Consider the following 20,241-nt stretch of genomic DNA (forward strand, 5'->3'; position numbering starts at 1 on the left):
TTGGCTCCAGCAACAATCCGCTGGGAACTCAAACCTGAAATTATGGAGCATAAATACTTGAAACCAACAAAAAAAGCCTCCTCTGCTGGACCTCCTGCGGAGCAGTTTACTGTGGATCCAGAGCAGATTAGCTGGCTAACGCTGAGCGCCGTGATAACTGATGGGGGTGGGGGCTCCTCCGGGCCTCCGCCTGGTTTCTGTCTCATTTATTCAGCTTCAGGTATCGATTTGGAGCAAAAACTTGGTGAAGGAGGCGGAAAAATCGATCCAATATTTTGTGTCTTTGAAGTTATTCTTTATTTAATTCATATTTTTTTAGGTATTTTATTTATTGAATATTATTTATTATTAATATTGTTAGGTTATTGTTCAATATTTTATTTTGTATTTGTCTTTTAAACACTTTCTGCTGTTATTTCATATTTAATAATTTGATCATAATAAGTTTTATTCCCTGTTTTAAATCAAGAGATTTTATCAAATTAAGACATTAAGGATATTTTATTAATTTTAGCCTTAAATTGCTTTGAAGTGTTACAGAAAAACTCCAAAATGAGAGAAAAATGACATTAATTAATGTTGATATTTGGGTTATTTTGTTGCTGACGTGTCATTTTGTGCCAGAACTCTGTAACTAATTTATGATTCTGGAGACTCAGCAGCAAACTGGCTGCAAGGAGGAGAGCAAAGAAGAAGAGGTTAAAACCCAAACCAAGCAGGAGTAAATGTGAGGATGAGGAGGAGGAAGAGGAGCAGGGAAAGGAGGAGGGGGAGGAGGAGGAAGAGGAGGAGGATGAGGAGGGTGCTTTGCTCCATCATGAGTCCTTGAAGGTGATCGCATGAAAAGACCTGAAGAGAAGGAGAGAAAAAAGGGTGGGGGCAATAAGGAAGGAGAGAGGGTGTTTCCCTGCAGGCGGGAGAGATGTTTGTGTGTGAACTAATCTCCCTCACACACACACACACACACACACCCTCGGTTTCTCCCAGTCACACTCGCTGAGCTCGGCAGCACAAAGCAGCGCTGCTCTCCCTGTCACCAGCTCACACACACCGAGAGGAGCTCAGACAACCAACACACACCTTCTGTGCAGGAACTGAAGCAGGAAGAAAAGAAGAGAAGAAGAAGAACCAGGCTGGAGCCGAGACATTTTAGGGAAAACCACGATCAGGTAAGACCGGTCCATCTTTATGCATTCTGGTTCCACTTAGCCTAACGAGAGCAGTGAAACTAAAAGGCATGAAATGCATCTGCTGCACGAACCTCATGCAATTACTTCACAAATGAAGCACAAGAAGTTTAACTTCATCTGCACACTTCTGTAACATTAGCCTCGGCATCCCTTAGCAGCAGGACCGTAGAATCACAGTTTAATTTCTGCTTTTCAAACTTTTCCTTTAATAATTGTCCTGTGGAGCTAGCAGAGATTACACATGAAGTTTCTGTTTGGTTGTGGTTTGTCTTGGAGGAAATTAAGCTGTGCAGACAGCGGATGTCTGCTTGGTGTTCAGGTTGTGGAGAGTTTGATGGAAATTAGAGGCAAATTTTAAGAGAAGTGAAAAAAGCTTTACAAAGAAACCAGCTCCTGTGCATGTGAACAAATCTCCGGTTTGGGTTTTGGTGCTTTAAAAGAATCAAGACAGAGCTGCTGTTAGAGGTCATCATTGCACTGTGAGCAGCAAAGCTTGTTGCATGTTGTGACTGATGTCGCTGGTTTGTTGAAGCTGATATTGACTCCACTCTCCACACATTAAGCACAGCACATGTTTCAGAGAAATCTAGGAAAGTAAAACTACATTTGATCAGAGCTGATTGATTCTGGATCACAGAACTGAAGCTCCAGAGGTTATAATAGTTGCAAACTGGACTTTTTCCCCAAGACTGAGTGGTTCATTTATGAGCTGCTGTCAACAGTTGCTTCTGTTAATTAGCACCATTATTCAGTGAAGGGAACCAACCGGACTGATCCGTGAAACATCCCACTGACAGCAAGAGAAACACATTTTACCTCCATTTACAGCCAGTTTCTACCAGATTTAGTTTCTCAGCTTCACGAGAAACGTCAGAGCTGAAAGAGACTCAGATTTGCAGAAATGTAACCGGGACCGACGCCGGGGTCGGCCGAGCTGTCGAACTTCTCCTGGGTTTGTAGAGGAACAGAGGAGAGAGAGACGAGTAGGAGGGAGCAGAGGAGTGAATGGACTCGTTTGTGTGTGTGTGTGTGTGTGTGTGTGTGTGTGTGTGTGTGTGTGTGTGTGTGTGCGTGTGTGTGTGTGTGTGTGTGTGTGTGTGTGGGGGTGTGTGTGTGTGTGTGTGCGTGTGTGTGTGTGTGTGTGTGTGTGTGTGTGTGTGTGTGTGTGTGTGTGTGTGTGTGTGTTTGTGTGTCTCAAAACAAACTGTGAGCAATCAGTGACATTTGAGAGGTTAATGTTTCACCAAAATGTGTTCGGACTCGTAAACAAAGTCCCGTCACGTAACATAACTCAACAGTAATTATGATCAGTGGATGATTTTGGGGACCATAAGCTGAAACTTTGAGTGTCTGGATCTCATGAAGTCAGGAATGTTTCTGCTGTGGTGATGAACGGCGTTTAGATCAGAGACACGCAAACCTGAAACTCACACAGAAAACCTGACAGATGATGCATCCAAGTCCAAACATGCTGCAACATCAGTGATCTGCTGGAGTCCCATATTTATGAGTGCTTTGAATTCATGTATGGAAACAAACTTAACCTTTGACTTTACTTTAAAACATAAACAAACCCAACCAGAAACACAAGCTGCTGGTTAGTGAATGAAATGCTAACAGATGAACATCCTGGTCACATCAAGTTTGACTGAATAGCACATTTCAACAAGAAGGCAGTTCAAAGTGATTTACATAATAAAAACTCAACACAATAACCAACAATATTAAGAACAGAAAATAAACAACAAAACATCATCAAAATGATCACATATAGACCAAATGTTCTTCAGCTGATGGAAGACTGACTTTGTAATCGTCTTTATGTGTCTCTGAAGGTTCAGACCCGAGTTCATCACTGCAACCAGATTTCCTAAAGGACAGTTTAGTGGCGAGAACAGAATCTCATGTGAAGTAATCACAAATTATTTAGTGATAGTTTTTAAAGAAAAAAGTAAATATTATGAGACGATATAAAATTATACACATATATTTAAAAATACATCTCATATTTGTGTAGCCTGACCTAACAAGCTGTCTTCTTATGAGTGAATATTTTTCTGGTTTAGGATTTACAGTTAATTCCAGAAACCTGGGAATGAAAGCCTCCTGCAGTCGGCCCATAAGGCTGACGGGTTTCTGGTGGTTTGGATCCAGAGGTGCAGCTCAGACCCAGTGGAGGGCCGGCGCTGGCCCAGATGTCTGTCTAATGCATGCTGTAAGCAAGTCAAGCAGTAACAACATGTTCTGCATTTTGCCCAGATTAAATTCAATCATTGATTTAGAGAAATAAAGGTTTCCTGTTGATGTCGGGCTCAGGATGCAGATCCAGTCACGAGGTTTAGAAACCGGTGTCTGATTTTAAAGATGCTTTAGGTAGCATCTGAATTTCTACTGATCGATCATTTAAAGTAAACTGTTCAAAATGTTATGTTATTAAAAACATAACATGTTTTTAATGTTAAAGTTAGATTTTTTAATAATATTATAAAGTTTTATTATTCATTTCCCATCCATATTGATCCCAAATGTAAATGTTGTCTGATTTAAAAAGTTTATGTAAACTATGAATTATATTCTTAAGTTTCATTTTTATACACTGAACTTTTGTCGGACTGACGAGATAACGTTCCCCCTTCCAGTACATTGACCCTGGTTGCCATGGTGATTAAATCACCAGAATCCCAACTGTGGTGTTTTGCAGCGCTCTGACTCAAGGTTAGGATACTGGAGTTTATTAAACTGGTTTCCTCATTCTGGAACGTTAAAACTCAGATTATTCCCCTCAATGTGAGTCACACTGATATCTAACATTTGTTCAACTGACTGACACACATTTAATGTGACAACCGTACTTTTAAGAAACCTAAAAGGCATTTCACTCAAAGAATTTGTGTGTTTTTATTTGAACCAGTATTTTAATTTTAGTTTTGTCGGGTTAAACTATATGAACCCGACAGCCCAGCCATTATAAGTGGAGCGTGGAAAATACCAAAGTTCAGGTTTAAATTGTTAGTAAAACTGAACTTTATTATGACTGAATAAAGAATTGATAATATTTAAGAGCCTTTTAAACAAGAGAATAAAACATTTATTTGAAAATGATGAGGTGTTGAACTGAGACAGTCTGGAGGTTCATGTGTTTTGTCTGATAGCAGCAGAATATGAACCACTGCTGAAAACAGCAGGACTTTGTGTAAATGTGTCAGGAGTCTAATCTGTTTCTGAGACATTTAAAATGGTATCAAAGTCAGAACAGCAGCTGAACTAAGTTTCTCCTGACGGAAAACAAATTAAATCCCACACAGCCATTATTTCTCATTAGACAAAAAGTTCTAAACCTGAGTTATTTTACACCTCAGAAAAGTTAACATGTTTCACAGAGAGACGAACAAAACAGGATCACAAACCACCAAAGCAATTAAATCCAGAGACGGTAAACAGGCAGATCAATTAAAAAGTGATTAGGACATAAAGCAGAGTCGATAAAGTGCAGACAAGCAAAGCAGGAGCAATAAACACGCCGCCTTTAACTGGTTTTATGTTCTTTTAGATGTTTTTTTTCTTATTTCTCCAAAGACTTTCTGTTTACCTCTGTAAGAAATCTGTTTAATTTCCTCTGAAAAAGCCGATGAGATGAGATTACGGCGATTAAAGGCTTAACTTCAAAAATTTTAACCCTGAACTCAGTGATGCAAAGAGGAGGAAAGGTATCTCACTCAACTTTACATTTAATGTACAATAAAAGAGAGAGAGAAAGAAAGAAAGAAAGAGAGAGAGAGAGAGGGACAAAGAGAGAGAGAGAGTGAGAGAGAGAGAGAGACAGAGAGAGAGAGAGAGGGACAGAGAGAGAGAGAGTGAGAGAGAAAGAGAGAGAGAGAGGGGGGGGGAGGAGAGAGAGAGGGAGAGAGAGAGAGAGAGAGAGAGAGAGAGAGACAGAGAGAGAGAGAGAGGGACAGAGAGAGAGAGAGGGAGAGAGAGAGTGAGAGAGAGAGAGAGACAGAGAGAGAGAGAGAGGGACAGAGAGAGAGAGAGGGAGAGAGAGAGAGAGAGAGAGAGAGAGAGGGGGGGACAGAGAGAGGGAGAGAGAGAGAGAGAGAAGGAGAGAGAGAGAGAGAGAGAGGGAAAAAGCTCACAAGTTTCAAAGTTTGGTTGAATTATCATGAGCAGTTTGGATGAAAGTGAACTGGCTGTTTGGGAACATCATGGCATTTGGGAACATCATGGCTGTTTGGGAACATCATGGCATTTGGGAACATCATGGCTGTTTGGGAACATCATGGCTGTTTGGGAACATCATGGCATTTGGGAACATCATGGCTGTTTGGGAACATCATGGCATTTGGGAACATCATGGCTGTTTGGGAACATCATGGCATTTGGGAACATCATGGCTGTTTGGGAACATCATGGCTGTTTGGGAACATCATGGCATTTGGGAACATCATGGCTGTTTGGGAACATCATGGCTGTTTGGGAACATCATGGCATTTGGGAACATCATGGCTGTTTGGGAACATTATGGCTGTTTGGGAACATTATGGCTGTTTGGGAACATCGTGGCTGTTTGGGAACATTATGACTGTTTGGGAACATTATGACTGTTTGGGAACATCGTGGCTGTTTGGGAACATTATGGCTGTTTGGGAACATTATGGCTGTTTGGGAACATCATGGCTGTTTGGGAACATTATGGCTGTTTGGGAACATTATGGCTGTTTGGGAACATCGTGGCTGTTTGGGAACATTATGACTGTTTGGGAACATTATGACTGTTTGGGAACATCATGGCTGTTTGGGAACAGTATGGCTGTTTGGGAACATTATGGCTGTTTGGGAACATCATGGTTGTTTGGGAACATTATGGCTGTTTGGGAACATTATGGCTGTTTGGGAACATTATGGCTGTTTGGGAACATCATGGTTGTTTGGGAACATTATGACTGTTTGGGAACATTATGGCTGTTTGGGAACATTATGGCTGGGAACATCATGGCTGTTTTGGAACATTATGGCTGTTTGGGAACATTATGGCTGGGAACATCATGGCTGTTTGGGAACATCATGTCTGTTTGGGAACATCATGGCTGTTTGGGAACATCATGTCTGTTTGGGAACATCATGGCTGTTTGGGAACATCATGGCTGTTTGGGAACATCATGGCTGTTTGGGAACATCATGGCTGTTTGGGAACATCATGGCTGTTTGGGAACATCATGGCTGGTTGGGAACATCACTGAGCAGTAGCTCTGGGAGAACCTTGAATAATGCCTGGGCTTCATGAGCAGAGAGGAACCGTCGTCTAACCCAGGACTCGGTCTGTCAGGAGACTTCAGACCAAAAAAACTACATTAACATCTTCAAAAGTCAAACTTCACCTTTCACCTGATCTCATTCTGTCTGAAAATGACCCCTACAATCTGACCTTTGACCCCAGTTATTCCAGTTTCATCCCTGAATGAGACTTTCTGACTTTTCCAGTAACATGATTTCAGTATAAACAGAAAATATGTAAAAACATTAACATCTTCTCATTGATTTAAATTCTGACAACGTGCAAATTTAAAAAAGGAGCAACTTTTGTGCGAGTGTGATCTAGTGTCTCCCTGCCGTCATAAAAAATGTGCTAACAGACGGCGGCGCTCCGGAGAACCCGGCTCGGTTCTGCTGGGCCGCCAACGAGCTCGTTAACGTCCTCCCCGCTCCCAGACACGCTCAGGATCAACACTTTTTACGTGTCTGTTTTATTACTGCCTCATCTGGCAGCTTTATGGCAGCGCGCTGAAGGCTCTGCCACATACTGATGTCCTTCCAGAGGGAGACTTTGTTTGGCTTCGCGCTCAGAAAAGCGACTGCAGGAAACATCAGACATGAAGACGAGTCGGTTTCAAGACTGGGCGAAACGTCAGGACTCTAATTATGTTTAATGAACTTCATTTTACGTTTGTGTGATAAAAACATTTATTTGAAGCTTTTCAGTGGATTTTATAAAATTTTTTCTCAACTGTTTGGCTTCAAAACCTTTGATTGTTTTTACATGATCTTCCCAGATAATCTCACTTAGAGCAGTTTGTTGAATTCCCCAAATGCTCAAAGAAAGATTATTAATCTGAACAGATGGAGAGGATTTAATAATCCATCTCATCAATAATGGGAACAAACCATGATGCTACTTGGTGGATTACTATACTGATCATTTAAGCTACAATAAGTTTGAACTTCAGGATTTAGTACCAAGTTTTTCTATTTTTTTATTTAATTTTGTATTATTGCTTGTTTTGCCTCTTTTAACACAACTGGACCAAAAGTCCCACAAATTTTCAATTTCAAAGATCAAAACTTTCATTTCATTTCATCCATCATCCATCCATCCATCCATCCATCCATCCATCCATCCATCCATCCATCCATCCATCCATCCATCCATCCATCCATCCATCCATCCATCCATCCATCCATCCATCCATCCATCCATCCATCCATCCATCCATCCATCCATCCATCCATCCAACATTATTAGGAATAAGTCACTGATTTTATGTTTTGTCAACTTATAACTGGTCAGGTCTGAAGGTTAAAAACACAAAATATTTAAGATTAGATTTAAGCAAATTGTTATATGTTTGCTCTAAATAAAGTCAAAGCAACTGAAGTGTTGATCCGTTGATCCGTTGCTCCGTTAATCAGTTGATCCGTTGCTCGGTGTGTTTAGCTTCGGTCCTTTTCAGGATGAGGTTATGGGTTTGAAAAGCCGAGCTGGAGGTCAGAGTTAACCGTATTTGGTCAACCTGGTGGTGGGAGCTTATCCGGCTGGCAGTCGCCCACTCTGTCGGAGCAAAGCTTTCTCAGACACAGGCACACACACACACACACACATGCCGATTTATGACTTCATCTGTTTTCTGACCAGGATGTTACCCAGTTAACCTAAAAATAAAAGCCTCACCATTTATTTTCTCACATCAATCCTGGTTTTTGTGAATGATGAGGCTTTACTTCTTATCATATCAACATTTCTCCAACTTATAAATGATAAAAAAATAGAGAAACTGCTCAAGAAAACAAAGCAGATACCAGAAGTTAGCTGTGAAATGTGCAAAATGAAGCATTATGGTTACATAAAGGTACAAATAAAGTATAAAACGGAGTTTTTTGGATGCTTAGATAAAACATAAATATATGAAGAACAGGACAAGCAGACGCTCCATCTAGAATCATGCTGCCGTTACTCCAAAGCTTCTGGGATGTGAATAAAATGAAAAACATTTAAATATAATTGCAGATTTTAGGTGATAAATGCCCCAGTTTTAAAGTTGGATCAGTTTTCATTTTACCCGTCGTCCTTCACGATCAGCTCAGAGGTCATTTCAACGCAGGAGCTGCCCGGGTTCCAGCGGCACATCAGCAGGACGGCGTGTCTGTCACCGCCTGAGCCAAAGAGGCTCAGAGCGGGAACATCTTCAGCAGGCAGGACACTGATGAGAGGCGACAAGCTGAGTAACACAGAGAAACTCAGAAAGTTCAGAAATATTCAGTTTTCAGAACTTCCAGCAGTCTAAAGGTTTGGACCTCAATCCGGTGTTTCAGTCTGCAGGCCAGATAACCGTCAACCATTTACCACACAAGTTCATCTGTTAAAAGTTTAAGTCTCAAATTCAATGAGAAATAACAGACAAAATATGTTTTTAGTTTGTATTTTGATTAGGGCCATGACTTTAATGCGTTAAATTCAATTAATTAAGATTTTGACAGAATCGATGACATTTCTTTTTATTCGTTGTTTCTGGTTCGTCAGTCAATCTGATGCACAAGCAAAGGACACAAACAGCGACGGACCAAACGGCTTCTGTTGGCTGGAGGTTCACTTCTGTTTTAGAAACAATCAGACTTCAGTGTGAACGGCTTCTGGTCTCAAACCGAACCGGATGCGAACGTCACACAGCAGGAAGTAATAATGGATCGAATTTAAAGTTACCCAGAACCAAAAGCATCATCATAAGATCAGAACAAGATTAAAGTTACACTGAAAGTTGCATTAAAAGTCTCATTATTTACTGAATGACAACAGTCATAAAGACTCTTTCATGGTTATAACAGATGTTATAACATGTTTATGACAGTCTCATGTCAGGATCATGAACAGCCTTCAAACAAAGTGGTACCAGTTGGATTTTTAAGGGTGAACAGTTGGGATGTTCAGCCTGCTGTGGAAAGTCGGATGTGAATCACATTTGAACCAAAAACATTGGATCTGTGTTACATCTGAGGAGGTTCTGGTAAATACTTATTGTGTCTCCTGGGTGCCAACATTCAGCTTCAGATAGTTCAAACCCTGAAGCAACTCGTCTTCCTGTTTCCAAATCTCAAAGGAGAATTTATATTTCAGCATTCTTGTAATTCATGACATGAATAAAGAATGAGACTTCTCATATTCTGATCATGAAATGTGAAAACCAGCCTCTTCTCGCTCCCTGGTGTTCTGTAAAATTAAATAAGTCCCGTTAATATTCCATGTATTGATCAGGAACCTTCACCTGTTTCCAGTGAGGAGGAATGAAAAACTCGCTGCTCAGGTCTGAGGGGTGACCTTGATGAAGTCCAGCCAGTCGGTGGGGAGTTCAAATCTGGACAGCAAAAATATGTGTGGTTGGTGATGGCTCTCATTAACAGGGAGCCCCTCAGGATGAGTGTGTGCTGCGGTTTGAAGTGCAGGAAGGAGGTGGGGGTTAAGTAGGAGGCCATAAAACCATTTAGGAGTCACGGTCAATCAGAAGCACCTCCTGCTTCGCTCCTCATGTGTGAGCGCCGCAACGTGTCGGTGTGTCAGGGGGAATGAGTTTGTGCATCCATGTGTGTCAACATGCATTAATGAATACTGTGTGGAAGTGTGTGTGTGTGTGCGTGTGTGTGTGTGTGCGTGTGTGTGTGTGTGTGTGCGTGTGTGTGAGGGGCTTAGTGAGCCGGTCTGGAGAGGCAGAGGAACATCGTCCTCAAAGCGAGACCAACAGTCAGGCAGGAGGGAAGCTGGAAGATTTTTTGATTTTAACGTTTAGTTTTTAATGAATATGCATGATGACATCAGAGTTTTACATCCTAAGAAACTTTCACATCAACAGAGTTAAAAAACTAACTACCACCAACCACAGAAGACATGTGAGCAAAACTTTAGTGAAATTTAGAAAAAACACAATCTTGTAATTGTAATAAAACGCAATAAAAACCATGAATAAGTTTGTTCAAACAATACATCATTAAAAACATCGTCCTCCAACCACTTCCTGTCGTCTTCCTCGTCATTTCTGCCAGTAGTAACATCTGGTTGATGACCACATGACTCTTATGATGCAAAAAATGTTTCCATTGCAGTTTGGTGAAACATCCAGCTGGAAAGAAAAACCACCTGAAGCACAAACATCTTTCATCAAAAGAGGTTTGGAGGTTTTCCAAAATTCCTGTTTCCATTCAGCAAATTTATTTTTGTAACTCCAACTTGCACAGTTTTACAGTGAATAGAAATGCAGCTAGTGAGAGAAAAACTCAAATTATTAGTGAACAATGTGTCAACGTTTCTCCTGCCACATTTTATTTCTCCTGCTAATATAGTTAAAATTTCAATTTAGTAGCTTATTTTTTGTACAGCCACTTATAAACTAAATATAAACTCCACATTTAGAAAAAACTTCTTCCAAAAAGTAAACGATGGTACATTTAACTTTACACCAAAGAAAGAAACAAAGAGAAGAAGAAGAAGCTGAGCAGGTGCAGCGACTGGAGTTTGACTCGTTTGGAAACTTCTCAGTGTGTTTGTTGAAAATACATTTACACATTCACACCGACACTTTTAACCCGCCAACATCAACTCTTCCTCAGTTTGTCACCAAAAGTTTTCAGCTGTGAACTTCCTAAATCTCACAGAAATATTTAAAGATAAAACCACAAAGACTTTCCTCCTTTTTCCCAAACCTCCATATAAACTTTGTTCAGTAGATTCCACTCACATGTTAGAGAGAAACAAAGAAATAAAAAACAAGTTAAACGTGTGTGTGTGTGTGTGTGTGTGTGTGTGTGTGTGTGTGTGTGTGTGTGTGTGTGTGTGTGTGTGTGTGTGTGTGTTATTCTTTGTCTCCAATGCATTCTGCAGCTGCATGAAGTTCATTCACATGCATCAGACACAGAGCAGCATCAGCATTCAGCGAAAGCGACGTGTCAGGATGTAATAAGCTAAAAATCAGCCCAACCTGCTGAACAGACGAATCCGCTCCCTCATTAAATTCTTCCATCGGCTGCTTCATGCTGGGCAGGTTTGGAACAATATGTTTGTTAGTTTGCAGAAGCTCGTTCGTTATGAGACTGAACAAAACAACAACAAGTGGAAACCTAAAATATAAATATATAAAAGATTAATCTTGCTGTTTTTTCTGTCATCACTTTAGAAATGTAGTTTATAAACCAGTCACTTTATGTGATCAGAGAAACAAACTACAAAAGAAAAGAAGAGCAGAAACTGGTAAAACATTCGCAGTGTAATCTCAGTTGTGGGACAAAACAATAAAAGTGATTTTATTCATTATTTATTGTAACTTTATGGCTGCACGCAATTATGGGACTTCAGAGTTTGCATCAGCAGAGCAAACAGAAAAAATATCTGTAAATTAATTCTGTCTCCACTGAGAGCTCCATAAAAGTTACTATAATCAGGAGGTTTTGGTTCAGATGTAGATATAAAACAGCCGATTAATTAATGGAAATGCTGCTGCAGAGACTCGGCTTCACAGTTTGTCAGAAAACTAGAGACGCGAAGAGCCTGCAGCCCATCACCGTCTGTTTGCAGCTGCTCACACTCACATCTTGTCAGATTGAAAATGTTAGTTGAAATGTTTTTATTTGAGGAATTTACAAGAACCGTCTTCGCTCATCCAGACGTAACGGATTCAGACTGCAGCCAATCAAATTGCTGGTGAGATAATAAAGATTGTTGCTGTTAGCTTCTGCCGTGGTGCTAACACGGTTTTCACTGTGCGTATTAATAAGTATTAATATTTCCTGTTTGACTTAGTGTCTTTAAGAGTCTCAGTGATTTGCAGATGAGTGAATAACTAAAAATGAAAACCTGCTTTACATTTGAGTTTGAATGTTGAATTTTTTCAGAAAAAAAAAATTCTGACTGAAATTATTTTCAGTTTGAAAACGTATTTGACATTTTAACTTGAAATACATCATACAAATCCCTAAATGATGACAAACTCATGACCATAATGGGCCTATGTAAAGTAAAGTGGGGTTGAATCCGCCTGGCTGAGTCCGTTTAGTCTGACAGGCGAGTTTTGAGACGCTGATCGGATTAATTATCCGTTCAGAGCCGAATCAACCTGATTTGTTTCTGACCGTCACTGCAGGCTGCTTGGCTGCAGACACTGTAACCCCTTCATCCTCCTCCATCCTCACATCCACCCAACGCTCCTCTTTCCCTCCATCCGTCCGTCCCTGGGGTCAGCCGCTCAGGTGATCTAAACAATCGTTGCCATGGCAAACTTCCAGCAGGAACCAAAACACAGCTAATGATGCTGTTCGTTAACGACGTTCATCATCAAACCTCCTCTTTTACAAAACACCATGTGTGTTTTTCACGTCTCTCATTACTTTCCGTTTTGTTGTCCTTCTGCTGTTTGTGACGCCTCCAAAACAGAAACCCGGTTCAGGACCCGGTTCATGTCTCAGCTCACTGGCCCGTGATGAAATTGACCAGACACAACTTGCTCACCTCCATCTGTCGGCTCGGCCTCGTTCCAGAGAGCCGCGACGCGTGACGCTCACATGTTCTGCTAAAAACAAACACCCAGAACAACAAACCCCCCGGTGCCCCGTTTTCCTCAGAGGCAGTTGGGTTAAATCCACCCTGACAGGTCAGCGCTCCTCACCGTCAGGCCAAGCTGTCGCTGAGAGAAAAACCACATATGTTACATGTCTATAAATGCGCTGGAACATGCGTGTTGGCAGCATGGCGTGATGTGTTGGCTGTTGATGTAGAGCATCGCTTCAAAAACTCAACCAACACTGTAGCTGTCGAGGAATCGTTTGAGGCGCCGTAGTTTATGGAGGTTGAAGCCTTTGCTTGTTTTTTATTGATTGAGGCGACTGAGAAAGTTGGTCTTTTGATTTAAAAATGTTTTTAAAACATTTCAAGTGATGCTGCTGTCAACTAATCATCAATTAAAGGGACGGTATCATGAAAACTGACTCGATTTCAGCTTTGCATCATGTTATGATGTTATTCCCTCATCAAAAACAAATCTGGAGTGTTTCCTCGATTCTTTCATGTGTGTTTGAGAAATCCTTTAATCTCCAAGGCAACCATTCAGCTGTGCAAACGCCTGGGTGGACCTAGCCCCGCCTTCGAGGCGCAGCTCCTCCCCCACCCAGCTGGAACTGAAGTGGGATGAATATTGTCACAGTTTCCAGAATGCAGTCGCGTCACGCTGCAGGTCCCAACCTCCAGAAACACTTAAAAAAAGCATTTAATCGCCTTCCTAAAATAACGGCTTGTTATTTATTTGTAAAATATTTTTGTTAAAAATGATTCCATTATATTAGGAAGGTGACATTATGAAATATTAGATGCTCTTCAATCTGAATTAAAAGTGTGAAAACTGTTTCGGACACCATAATTATTGTTTGTGATTTATACAGGGACATTTTCAGTTTCCACATCTGGGATTGAATCAAGAAGTGAAAAGTGTGTTTACAGATTCATGTGCTCACTTATGACTAAAACCAGGTCCACCCAGGGTGACTCAGTGCTTTACGTCCAGATTATCGTGTCAGACAGAGAAAACACGCACCGCTGCCACAAACAGGGAAACTCACTGCAAACAGAAAACACATTCTTTATTAATCTGGCACAAAAACACTTCAGTTTTCAAACAATATTCTCTTTTTTGAGTTTTTATTTGCCTATTTGAACCAAAAGGAAACAGGGTGTGTCCATATTCAGGGCTGCATCTTTCCAAGCCTGATTACGTCGCAGCTTTCCGTCCAAATTCAAAGACTCCTTCAAATGCGTCGTCCTTTTTCCCTGATTTGAAGAATGTGTCTGCTGCGTCGTCTGCAGCCCAGGCCCTGGAGCTGCAGGGGATTACAGTTTTCTTATATCAGTAAAAAGAAAATCTACAACCGTAAAGTGGTTGAGTTGTTAAGCTGTTCTAATTTGGATAAAAAAATTTTTTATACAATTTTGTAAAATAAAATTGATTAATTCAATGAATTGTACATGATTACAAAAGAAGCAATAAAAAAGCTCAGCAAGATTTCAAGCTCCATTTTTACCAGCTTGTTTTTCGCATCATCACGGTTGCTAGGCGACCAGACATGCATGCATGTTTAGCCACAGGTTCAACATGTATTTTAGCTGTGAGGTTTGAACTGCAGGACGAGTCGTGTTCATTTTTTAACCATGTTCTGTCAGTGTGGCTCTCTGATCTGTTGACTGACAGAAAACAACGTTTCTGATGAAGCTTTTTATGAAACGTTACCAGAAAACAATTTGAATTTATTTAAAATGTAACAGAAACGAAGTGGAAAAGAAAGTTTTAAAGGTAAAGAAGGAGATGAGTCAACACTAGACGTCTGCTTCGATCTGCAGAAACCAAACCAAACTGAGTCAGTTTTACCATAAAGTTGTTTTCATTCATTCTTATTAAATCTTCATTTAGTCAGATAAAAATCCCACTGAGATCAAAATTCAGAGCAGCAGATTCCTGCCAAACTGAGGCGTTTATAAGCTCAATGAGATCAGAAGGAGCTTCAACACCGAGGAGCGATGTGTCGTCTACCAACACACCAGCAGTTTGGAAGAGATTTAGTCTGAGATATAATTTACTGTTTCAATCAGATTTCTCTTCTCCAGAGGGAAGAGGGCCTGAAACTAAAGACGGGACGGAGTTTATTATTTCTGCTTCTGTTGGTGGTTTATGTAACTACAGCCAAACGTATTTCCCCACTGATGGTGAACATGTTTCAAACTAGAATCCACAAGCATGCAGCATGCAGGTGTGTAAATATTAAAGATGAGAGAAACTGTGTCTCCTGCTGTTCCTGACCGTTCTTCTGGCTTTCTGTCCCACCTCTTTAAATCCAAAAAGCTTACGCTGAAACCGGGCCAGCTGGCCGCCAGCGCCAAAACAACATGCATGCAGGCAGCGGAGGTCATGCCAGCCGAGGCGCCTCGACACGCAGCCACCCACACTTACACACCAGGGTCGGGTTACCGTGCACAACCTGTAAAACGTCTCGCTGCTCTACGTATGGACACGCTGCCACCTCATCCCTTTGATAAAGGGATTTCCTCATTACAAATTCCCTCCCTGTGCAGCAGAGACGCACAAAGTTCACCACACACACAAGAGGAGAAAAGAGACGGCACAATTTGGCGTTTGATATGGTTGACCCAGATCTGGGAGCGTGTGTGGCTGAAGATTTGAGGAGGAGGAGGAGGAGGAGGACGAAGAGGAGGAGGAGGAGGAGGAGAGGAAGGAGGAAGGGGATAAAGCAGAAGAGGAGAGGAGAGGAGTTATCTGGGTGTTTTGTGTGAGTGAATAAGATGATGAAGGAGCTGAAGGCTGGCTGGTGTCGCTCCTGGAAGGGCTCTTTTTCCAAAAGAGTGTAATTTAAAGCGCAGCGTGAGGTTGATGAGCTGAAATGGACGGATACAACAGAAGGTCAGAGCGACCGAGACTTCAACCAAGAGCAGAAAAAAAGCAAAAAGAACCATTTGGTGAAAGTGTTGGACCCTCTGTTTAAATATGACTTATGTTTTTTATCCCTGATTATTGACTTGCTTGGCAATAGAAAGAAGTCAACTGAATAATTGAAATTGCCTCAGCTTGATGCTAATCATCAATAATTTGCTCCAAGTCTTGAAAGCCAGTTGAAAAATCAAAAATTTGCCGCCACGGGTTGCTGGAGTAGAGCTGGAGTGGAATCACATGAAAACAACAGCAGAAATGTAAAATCCATGAACCGGCATTCAAAATGTTTGGCCCAGAAAAGAAACAGTTTGAATTCATCGGCTTCCTGCGTCGGCAACAGTCGTCTCCAAGGAGACGAAAACCGCCATCATCACTTTGCATCAAAATGGTCACACAAGCAAAGTGCTGCTAGGAAAACCAGTTTACAGTTAGAGATACAGTAGGAATCCAAACAACTGTCTCCTGCACGCTGTAAATGAGACACCAGCTGGAGTGGAACAGGATGAAATGAGTCCATTTGGTTCAGAACCAGACTGAAATTCTGCAGGAAGAACAAAGATGGACACAAGGAAACTGGAGCAAACTGTCACATTGGTTGGAACATCTGGATAAATTGTTCTTCCTTCATCACCATGAGCGACGAGTGGCATCAGAACAACATTCACACCAGGTTTATTCCACTTTAATCGAACTCCAGTCCGTTTGTCTATGAGGTCCGGTTCGTTTGTGGAGATGTGAACGTGAATCAAACTCTGGTCCGTTTTCAGGTAATTTCCTTTAGTAGTCCTTGGTGCAGCGCCCCCACAGGCAAGGAGGGGAACAGGTTTCTGAACGGTTTGGGTTGGCAGTGTCAAAGTGAAGCACAGCAACTAAAAATGGAAAAAATGGAACAAATGTGTCAGTTTTGGTCCTCAGAGGGTTGACTAACAACCCTCTGAGTGTTGTTAGTCAAAGGACTAACAATTCTTCCAACAATCCAGGTCTAATTCAGTGATGATTGGTTTGTTTCAAGCATAATGGAGAAATAAAAGATCTATGGACACAACATGACGTCTGGATTTTACCCAACAGTCGTATCTATAGGAAAGAGATTTATAGACATTATAAAGAAAAAGAGTCAGTACTCTAAATGTTGGTTCTTCACTTTCAGTGGGACATAACCTGAGAAAACTCCAAAATGTATTAAATTAATCTGACATACACAATAGAAATATTAAATATTTAAACATTAAAATTTTTCTTGTTGTTTATCTGAAAACAGTATGTTTGTCCTTTTCTTTGTTTGATATTCTCAAATATCAAATCAGCACATTTGTTTTTTTCCCCCTTTAAAAATCAAAAAGCTGCACTTGAATGTGGAAGCATAAATTGCTCTTGATTATGATTTATGCCAGGTTTGGTCTCCAAGTTTCCCAGTTTGCAGGATTTAACATTTGGTGACGAGTTGCAATAAGTTTCACGTCTGGATCTGCAGAAGAAACCATGAACATTTTAAAAATGGTAATTTGTTTAAAATCCCTTGTGCTTTGCAGAAACATGCTGGTTCATCTGCTTGTCTGAAGATAAAAATACAGATAAAGTGAAATATGTTTTTATGGCCTCGCTTCTCTTACACCGATGTGGCGACGCCTGAACTTATCTGGAAAATGTTTCCATCTCTCCTTTCGCATTTTAGCTTTTTTTGTAAAGACCAAAAATCACCTTAAGTGATTGTAAAAACTTTTTTTGCAAAACAGAGGAAGTTATTTAGATTTTTGTATAAAAACATTGATGGAAACACACTGCCATTAAATAATTAATGTGCTTTTTACCATTTAGTGCAACTTCTGGCTTATTGCATATTCTGCCTGTTATTGTTTGCAGAAATCCCAGATTTCTCCTTTATGCAGATGATACTGCAGTCAGATTAATGAGCAGCAGAGAAAAACCTGTAAAGAATCATAAAGACAGAGAAAGCAGATCTAACATCTGTTTGCACTTCTTTCCTTCTTATTGAATCCATGTTTCACTTTTAAACGTCTCTCAGAAGAAGCAGATCTGACTCCTGCCCTCAGCTTCAGCTGCTGGTTTGGAGCCTTGAACTCCGACAACAAAAACCTGGACAGACCAAACTTCTCCACTTCAATGGAGGTTTTGAAAATCTTTTCAAAAATGTTTTCATTTCTCATTCATGTTCCTTTCATCTTTGTGTTGAACTCTCAAAGACCTGCAAGGGGAAAAGAATATTTTTCTTTTCACAGTAAAGAAAAAACGCTTTGGCTGCATCTGCTGAAGGCGAAAGGACAAAGATGGAAGTGAAGATGTTTGGAGAGTTTTTCTACAGTCTGCTGTCCCTCACCATTCTGATTCCTGCTGGTTTCTGCCCTCCTTTCCAGTTTCTTTCCAACAGGACAACGCCACAAACACAGGGAGCGCGCCAGCGGTTGTCCTGTTCCTGAAGCGTGACCGATTCACGTCTCTCCCTAGATGGCTCCATCTATTCTGATTACAGACTCCCCTCTGAGTGTTGGCCGTCTCCTCTCCGGGCGGGTAATGGGAACGCGATGGGAAATAGGAGCAGCCTCGTTACATTTCCTTTGTTAGTCGGAAAAGCAATCATCTCTGAGTGTGTTTGCAGCAATCAGCAGCGGTGGGGGCTGTGAACGTGAGGCTGTGATGGAAGTTTGGAGGCAAGGATGCAGAAACGGTTTGGAAATCTGAAACTGGAAGAATAAAGAGGTGGATGGAGGACGGCTGGATGAAAAGGAAGGAGAGTTTTATCAGACTTTTTCAGCCTTAGCGATGCGACAGGCTTGGCAGCCCGAGGCGGTCCACCATGAAGCCCCCTACCAGGAACAATCCCCTCCTGCCTTACATGTTTTCCTGTGGAGATAGACGCACACTGTACCTCCACCCGAACCTCCGTCTTCGCCACCAGCCTCCTCCTTCCTGCCACCCTCCGTCTCTTTGTACAGGATAATCCCTCCCCCACTCCCCAAATGCCACCGCTCAGTAGAAAGACATTTCCAAGAGGCAGTCGCTGCTGTCTGCTCACACAAAGGAGCGCGGCTCTGCACAGGCTCACACCAACACGGCAGACAAACACAAACAGACACAACTCGTCCCAAAAAGCAGATGGCAGCATCTGCCTTTCACAGATAATTAAACTCCAACCTTCCTCCTTTTTTGCCGTTTTCCCTCCATCCCGTCTTCTTTCCAACTTCGCATGTTTGCCATTAAGGCGGTTCATGCATCATTAACGGCCTTGGCGTTGTTGTTGTTTGCTCTCTCATTCCACGCTGCCTAATGTGAATCACAAGAAGGCAGAGACAGGGACTCGCAATGACTCATGTGAGGCTCATTGAGCAGAGCTGAGGGAAACTTAGAGCTCATATGGTGCAGATAAAGACGGAGGACCAGCCGACCCGACCAGACAAATCGCTGTTTGTCACCCAAAGTTTCCAGCTGAGTCACCAGACCGCCTGAGGCCATAGAAACATTACTTTGTTTGAGGATAAAAATTATTAGCTCGACTTGGATGAGATGTCAACATGAGATGGTCCTGCTGCAGGGCATCCCCCATTAGCATGGAGCTGGTTTGTTGTTCATGAAGACAACAATGGTTTAAGCATCTCAACGGGTTTACAGTAAAATGTCCAGCAGCAAAAAGGTTCTGGGTTTGAATCCGTTCTGCAGCAGAGCCGGGCAGAAACTAGTTACAGTATTTCTACAGTGTTTACAGTATTTGAAGTATTTCTACTCTGGTGTAAAATTTCTGGATTTTCTGTGACTGGTGCACAGTCGAGCCGAACTGATGAAATCATTTCTTGTTGTCGCAGCTCTGTGACGAAAATCGCATTATTTTATTTTCAACCTCATGAGGTTCTCCTCTTTCTTCTTATCACAACCCAACAGGTGAACTTGTGTGATTGGTCTGAGTTTCATTTGTTTACGTGGAAAACAGCTCAACACATCTTCCATGTTCCAGGCAGGACGGCTCGTCTGGTAGCACAGGCAGATTTCAGGAGCCATTTTTCAACTGCGTGTTTTTTGTTCTGTTAACGTGAAACATTATTTTTTTCAGCCTGTAAATGATCATTTCCTCTGAGCTTGTGAACTGAAGCAGTCGTCTCTCTCTGCCATGACGGGTGTGTTTACTGTGCTGTCGTAAATCACACACACAACCAAACACCACGACGTTACTGCAGCAGGACGGACAGGAGGTTTTAGTTTATGGCAAATAAAAACATTGGTGTTTGATCTTAAACATCCTGACCAAACACTTTTTCCTTGTGTCTAATTTTTATCCGGATGTTGTCTTTAGCCAATCA

The 20,241-nt window shown here is 41.5% G+C and overlaps 1 protein-coding gene across 1 annotated transcript in view; it reads left to right on the top strand.

The window, feature by feature from the left end:
* The first annotated feature begins 773 nt into the window (after positions 1-773).
* Positions 774-20,241, top strand: part of hs3st1l2 (heparan sulfate (glucosamine) 3-O-sulfotransferase 1-like 2) — a 29,447-nt gene continuing 9,979 nt past the window's right edge. The window contains exon 1 of the mRNA XM_014974104.2: positions 774-1,169. The gene's annotated coding sequence lies outside the window, so the exon portion shown is untranslated. The remainder of the gene's footprint in view (positions 1,170-20,241) is intronic.

Source organism: Poecilia mexicana, unplaced genomic scaffold (genome assembly GCF_051168715.1).
Source record: "Poecilia mexicana isolate PSO_F unplaced genomic scaffold, ASM5116871v1 scaffold_9, whole genome shotgun sequence".
NCBI lineage: Eukaryota > Metazoa > Chordata > Actinopteri > Cyprinodontiformes > Poeciliidae > Poecilia > Poecilia mexicana.